Source organism: Megalobrama amblycephala, linkage group LG24 (assembly GCF_018812025.1).
Source record: "Megalobrama amblycephala isolate DHTTF-2021 linkage group LG24, ASM1881202v1, whole genome shotgun sequence".
Taxonomy (NCBI): Eukaryota; Metazoa; Chordata; class Actinopteri; order Cypriniformes; family Xenocyprididae; genus Megalobrama; species Megalobrama amblycephala.
In genome coordinates, this window is record NC_063067.1 from 26,110,768 (window position 1) to 26,116,767 (window position 6,000).

Here is a 6,000-nt window from a genome sequence, read left to right on the forward strand (position 1 = left end):
GACGGTAGGTGACTGTGAAGTTGAATCGGGTAAAGAATAGGGACCATCGGGCCTGGCGGGGATTGAGCCGTTTGGCGCTGCGCAGATACTCCAGATTTTTATGATCGGTAAAGACTGTGAAAGGGTAGTTAGCGCCCTCTAGCCAATGTCTCCACTCCTCGATGGCCGTCTTCATGGCGAGGAGTTCACGATCTCCCACATCGTAGTTGCGTTCGGCCGAGCTGAGTTTCCGAGAGTAGAAGGCACAGGGGTGGAGTTTAGACATGGGCCCCTGTCGCTGGGAGAGAATGGCCCCCACTCCAATATTCGAAGCATCCACTTCTAGGATGAAGGGGATCGACGGATCAGGGTGACGGAGTATGGGTGCGGTGACAAAGCGCTGTTTGATCTCCTTGAAGGCTTGGATGGGCTGCGTCTGACCACAGGAGACGATGAATGCCTTTCTTGACCATGGAGGTAAGTGGACTGACCACTGAACTGAAGTTTCGGATGAATCGACGATAAAAGTTGGCGAATCCTAGGAAGCGTTGTAATTCCTTTAAGGTATTCGGTTCGGGCCAGTTGAGGACAGCGTTGACCTTACTTTCATCCATGGTGACCCCCTCGGAGCTGATGATGTATCCAAGGAAGGCAGTGGACGTGGTGTGGAACTCACACTTCTCCGCTTTGGCGTAAAGTTGGTGATCAATTAAGCGTTGCAGCACCGCTCTGACGTGATGGATGTGATCGTCCAGGGTGTTGGAGTAGATCAGTATATCATCAATGTACACAATTACTGACCTGTCCAGCATATCTCTGAATATGTCGTTAACGAAGGCCTGGAAGATTGAAGGACTATTGACCAGGCCGAACGGCATAACCCGGTATTCATAGTGCCCATTGGTGGTTGAGAACGCCGTCTTCCACTCGTCTCCCTCCCGGATACGAATTAGATTGTAGGCGCAGCGTAAATCCAGTTTGGTGAAGTATTGTGCCGTTCTTAGCTGTTCAAGTGCGGATGGCACCAGAGGGAGTGGGTACCGGAATTTCACGGTGATTTCGTTGAGACCCCTATAGTCGATGCACGGCCGTAGACCCCCATCCTTTTTCCGCACGAAGAAGAAGCCCGCGGATGCAGGTGAAGTAGACGGCCGAATGAATCCCTTCTCTAGTTCCTCCTTGATATACTTGGCCATGGCCTCGGACTCTGGTTGTGACAGTGGGAAGATGCGACCCCTGGGAGGCGAATGACCTGGGAGAAGTTCAATGGCACAGTCATGTCTACGGTGTGGTGGCAGTGTGTTGGCTCGTTCTTTACTGAAAGCCAAGGCGAGGTCGTGGTATTCTCTAGGCAGGTTAGGAACGACCGGAACCTCCGGGTTAACCCGGACAGCATGAACTGGCAGGGGGAGTGATTGTGGATAGACATGTTTCTTGACATTGAGTGCTCCATCTGGTTATCTGTCCCTCTCTCCACGAGATCTGTGGGTCATGGAGCCGGAGCCAGGGTAATCCGAGGATGACTGGAGTATTAGAAACAGGGAGCACGTAGAACTGAATATGTTCGTTGTGGAGAAGGCCGGTTGACATCGGGAGTTTCTGAGTTAAGTGGGTGATCAGACCAGACCCCAAGGGGCGCCCATCTATCGTGGCTACAGAGAGGGAAGTGGAACATGGTATTAGCGACACGTTATTAGACCTGGCAAACTCCTCTGAAATAAAGTTTCCAGCTGCCCCTGAGTCCAACAAGGCAGCGGTAACCACACGAACACCATTAATCCATAAAATGATTGGAACAGTGACACAGAATATGGAACTGACAGAGCTTAATGTGGCACTCACCGATTTAGCGGCGGCCGATGATGGACGTGAGGGGCATGAGATCCGTTGGTGTCCAGGCAATCCACAGTACAGACACAGACGATTGGTGAGGCAGCGATTTCAGTCCTCGGCAGACAGATGGTATGTATTGACTTGCATGGGTTCAGGTGTTTCGTCGTGGCATGGGAATACAGCTGGGGTAGGGCGTTGTGAGCTGACGCGGCGTGCGCGCTGCAGATTGTCAATACTAATAGCCAGATCGATCAAACTATTGAGGTCCCTGCCCTCATCACGGCAAGCGAGTTCAGACTGCAGTTCATGCGATAGACCCTTCCGAAACAAGACCTTGAGTGTATCATCTATCCAGTTAGTCTGTGCCGCCAGAGTCCGAAAGTTCATAGCGTATTCGGCTGCCGTAGACCTCCCTTGTGATAGTTCCAACAAGCGATCGCCTGCTCCCTTCCCCTCTCTGGGGTGATCAAAGACTTGGCGGAAACGTTCGAGGAAATCATGGAATGTGGTGAACGCAGTCCCGTCAGCGCGCCACACAGCCGTAATCCAATCTAAAGCCCTTCCCGTTAAAAGTGAGCAAACAAAGGCGATCTTACCAGTCTCTGTGGTATAAAGTGCAGGTTGCTGTTCGACAAAGAGGGAGCACTGGAGTAGAAAGCCTTTACATTTGGACGCATCACCATCAAACTTCTCAGGGAACGCTAGGCGGGGATTAACATGAGACGGCGTCTCTGCCGCGTGGGTAATGGCGACCGCTGCGGGAGGTGGCGTCGCAGCGGCGGCGCTGTGGATGCTCTGAATTCGCCTTTACCAATTCCTCCGTTACCGTCGTCAACCGGTTCAATTGGTGCTGGTTAGCCGCGATCTGACTAGCCTGAGCAGCCATGTTGGCAAACAGATGATCAAAAGCTGCTGGATCGTCTCTTGGCGAAGTCTTCTGTTGTGAGTCATCACTCGACATAGGATCCATTTGCAAGCTTTAATGCAGTATACAGGGTCGTACAGGCGATGGTCAGAAACAGCAAACAAGAGCAACGGAGAACAGACAATACCGTGGTCAGGGACAGGCAGGAAGTCAGGGCAACAGGCAAGTATCACAGTCCAGGTAAACAGGCGGGGGTCAATAGGCAGGCAGCGGAGAAACAGTAAACGGTAAACAGACAAGAATGGCAACAGGAAGGCAAACTGGGAAATAACACTTAGTAATGACAGCCGGAGCAATGATCAAGACTTCGCGTCAGTCTGTGTGAACTGGCAGCTTAAATGGTAGTCCTAACCAGCTGCAGCTGGCGGATGATCAGAGTCCAAGGTATGGGGCTGATGGGAAATGTAGTGCGTGTCAGTGTAAGTGAGTGAGTGGATGCATGAATGTCAGTATTCTGGAGATGGAGCCCTCTGCTGGCCAGCGGAGGGGATCACGGGGTTCGTCTCCGTGACAACTTGTTACTGCCACCACTATATGTGTGCAGCTGCAGGTGAAGTCTGCTCCAAATTGGTCTATGCCGTTCTTTCTTTTATGGACCTTAAAAGGAAAATTTTTAAGAAATGTCCCGCTCACGCTCGTCCTTATTTCTGGCAGTGAATGGCAGCTAGTGTTAATATTCTCTTAATGTTCAATACTAATACATTAACACTGTGCTGCGCTGCCACATGTCAAAATAAATGCTTTTTTTTTCAACAGGAGGTGAAATGAAAGTAGCGAACCAAATTTTGGAGTGGCACCCAGGGTGGCCAATCAGATGTTTAGTGCCTCCCGGACACCCCTCTGGCTCCGCCACTGAGTGAATAGCGACCAGCATTAAGCTTTTTAAAAAAGACTCAAAAGTCTTTTTTGTCTAAATGTTGTTTAACTTTAAAACTAACCTCTCACAAACTCCATCTCTGCATGTGCAGTGAGTTTAACCTTTATTACAGGAACGCAATGTGCACTTGGTTTACTTTATTCACACATTAGCACCATTACCAAAATTTCTGCGGATAGAAGTTTACTGCACTTCACCAGTGTTCTACCAAAATAAAAGCTTGAATGTTTGAAAGTAAAGAATTAAATACATAAATATTAGTAGTGTAACTTGCAGTGTAAAATAAAATAATTATTAGGCCTATAATTATGGAGTATTCTTTTTTTTTTTTTTTTTTATTTGACAAAACAATTGTTTTTTTTTTTAAAGTTATAGCAATATAATTGCAATGTAATAATAATAGTAATAAGCAGCCATATAAATAATTTTAAAATAAAAACAATCAAAATAAGACTTAAATTGTTTACTTCATGTCATGTAACCCTTAACCAACATCAGAGAACCATGAACGTGTTGTTCAATTATTGAAATTCAAGTTAACTGAAAATCTCAGAGTACTTCAAGTAATTATTTCATGTCTTATGACTTATGTTCACACACATTAAGTCTTGAAACGGTAAGTATTTTAATGCACTTCCTTATAGTGCCTCTCTGTAACCCAGATTTCTATTTTTTATTTTTTTTTTAAAGAAATTCACTTTTTTTCCTTTTTTTTCAATCAACGTAATGCCATAAATGCTATAGAATATTCCTTTAAAGGGTTGTTCACCCAAAAATGAAAATTCTGTCATTAATTACTCACCCTCGTTCCACACCCTTAAGACCTTCATTCATCTTCAGAACACAAATTAAGATATTTTTGATGAAATCCGAGAGGTATATGACTCGTCCATAGACTGCAATTTAACCGACTTTTTCAGGGTCCAGGTACTAATGTACTAAAGACATTATTAAAACAGTTGATGTGACTGAAGTGGTTCAACCTTAATTTTATGAAGCGACAAGAATACCTTTTGTGTGCAAAAACAGACCAAAAATAACAGAGAGAATAAAAACATAACCTTTAACATAGCCTTTATGGAGGTTTTGGAATGAAGTGATGTTGTTTACTGAAAGAGAACCTGTTGTAACATTGTCTAATGAGAAGTATACAGGTGTTTTATGCATGTATTGTTCACACAGTAAGTGCAGGCAGTAATTATCTCTCTGCAGCATGCGGCACCATCAGTCAACACGACGCTGAAGGCTTGAGCGCCTACAGCACGATTACACGTTAATTTCACTGACTCCACACCTCCCCCCTGCTCTCTGCTCTGGTCTCTCCATCTCTTTCTTACTATCCCTTGTCGCAGCAACACAGACTCTTTCATTTTTCTTCATGTCTTTCTGCTCTCTGTTAAATTCCCCTCATCACCTCTTTGATCTTTCTATCTTCACCCATCGTCAAGTTTTCATCTGTGTGTTGTTTTAACACAGTGGCTTGATATTAATCAATTAGAGGAGATGAAAAAGAATTGGTAGCTTTGATAAAAATGTGTGCTTTTGGGTGGAGGCTGTAGATGGTGTAAAAGTGCTGATGTAAGCAGGGAAGAACAGGGACTGCAGAAAGAGGACCGAGCTAATGATGTATTGATCTGACACAGCTGCAAGGCACACTCTTCTCTGTCTGGGTATAACGTATGTATTTGCATGCAAGGTGTGTTACTTTCACATTAGAGTGTAGATAGCAGAGCATGTGCGCAGTGGAGAAGATGTGAGACTATTTCCCTATTAAGATTGATCTCGTTAATGATTGAGACTGTAAGATTTCCCTCTAGGACTAACACAACCATTTCCTCTAAACTAAGAGGAACTGAGTCCCCTTGGTATCTGCCTGAATGAATTATACAATCTGTTGTTATATGAAGCTTGCTGCTCGGCATGATTGTAATTTAAGAATTCTTTAATTTAATACAAACACTAATCTACTACAGATTACTCCCATTCACATTCACTTTGGATTCAGATCACTAGCAAATCCAGTTGAACCACTGGTTCAAAGTTTGACTGGGTTTCATCCCTAAGGGGTTAATACATAAAACTGGTAACACTTTATTTCAATGGTCCACTTTAGACATTCTGTTGACTATAAGGAACACTACACCTACATGTAAACTTTCTACTATCATTAGAGTATTAGCATTTGATGATGTTTTATTACCTTTCTGGACATGAACAGTCTACCGTAGAAACACTTTCAATGGAGGGACAGAAAGCTCTCGGACTAAATCTAAAATATCTTAAACTGTGTTCCGAAGATGAACGGAGGTCTTACGGGTTTGGAACGACATGAGGGTGAGTCATTAATGACATAATTTTTGGTTTTGGGTAAACTAACCCTTTAAAA